Source organism: Physeter macrocephalus, chromosome 17 (genome assembly GCF_002837175.3).
Source record: "Physeter macrocephalus isolate SW-GA chromosome 17, ASM283717v5, whole genome shotgun sequence".
NCBI lineage: Eukaryota > Metazoa > Chordata > Mammalia > Artiodactyla > Physeteridae > Physeter > Physeter macrocephalus.
In genome coordinates this window covers 5,409,731-5,411,023 of record NC_041230.1, presented here as the reverse complement: position 1 = coordinate 5,411,023, position 1,293 = coordinate 5,409,731, and positions in this window count along the sequence as shown.

The window sequence follows — 1,293 nt, the reverse complement described above, 5'->3', positions numbered from 1 at the left end:
TAAAAAAATTAAAAATGTAAATATGAAACAAAACAAAACATTGGACCAAGGGGTTATTAAACCTGGGTTTACTTCCAATTCTGCTACTAACTAGCTGTGCAAGTCACTCACTTCCCCTTCCTGGGCCCTAATTTACTTATCTGTGAAAGAAGAAAAATGGGTCTCATGACATCTAAGGTTTTTTCCTGTTCTAACTTTCTATGGATAATGCTAATTGTTTCTTTCTATTTTAAAGCTACAAATACCCTCAAGATCTATGTAGGATTTTGTATATCAGATCAAATAAAATGGAATAATATGGCCACACAGACACACACAAAAAAAATCTATGAAAATGAAAACAAAAAGATTAGGAAGTGACAAGTTTTGAAGATTTGTTTTTTAAACAGTTTAGTTCAGACACGAATGACTTAAACTGCTCATATTTAAAATATCCATTTTGACATTTATACACTTAGAGTATCAAAATTAAAAGTTTCCTCCTGGCCTTTTAAATTTATCCTTCTCACCATATGAAATTACCCTACCTGCACATACTCTACACTCTGTAATGGCTATTTTCAAATATATCCCAAAATGGAAAAAACTAGTAAGAAGAAATGATTCTGTCATTATTTATCATTTTATGGTTGTTCTTATTCTCTATATCCCAATGCACTTAGTGGTTTGTTTTATTTATAATCGCAGACATCATGTCACTTCACATATAACCCCTTCAGGATGTGTTTCTAAAATGTAAAGGCCCTTATATAACTCCAATAACTTTGTTGCATAAAATCAAAATACATAAAATTATGATAAACTGTTTTAAGTGCTGAATTTTGTCAACTGTATTCATTATTTAATGCAGATTGATTGCAATCTGGATACAAAATTTATCTTAGGCAATAATTAGGTGTGTCTTGCATGTTTTTTAACCTCTATGTACCACTTACCATTTTTAAATTCATATTATTCACTTGATGAAGCTGCTAAGCCATTTGTTCATTAGAATTTGCCACAATCTAAATTTGGTTTATTGAGTCTTTCAAAATGTTTAACATGCTCACTCTTCTTCCATATTTCCTGTACACAAACTATGCTCAACACCTGAAATATCAGGGAAATGCAACTAAAACCACAGTGACATAATGCTATATATTTACTAAAAAAGTCAAAATTTTAAAGCTAACCATATCCACTTTAGCAAGAATATGGGAGAACTGGAACTCTCATATACTGCTAATAGGCATACAAAATGAAACAATCATTTTAGAGGACAATTTGGTGTTTCTTAAAAAGTTTCACAGGGCC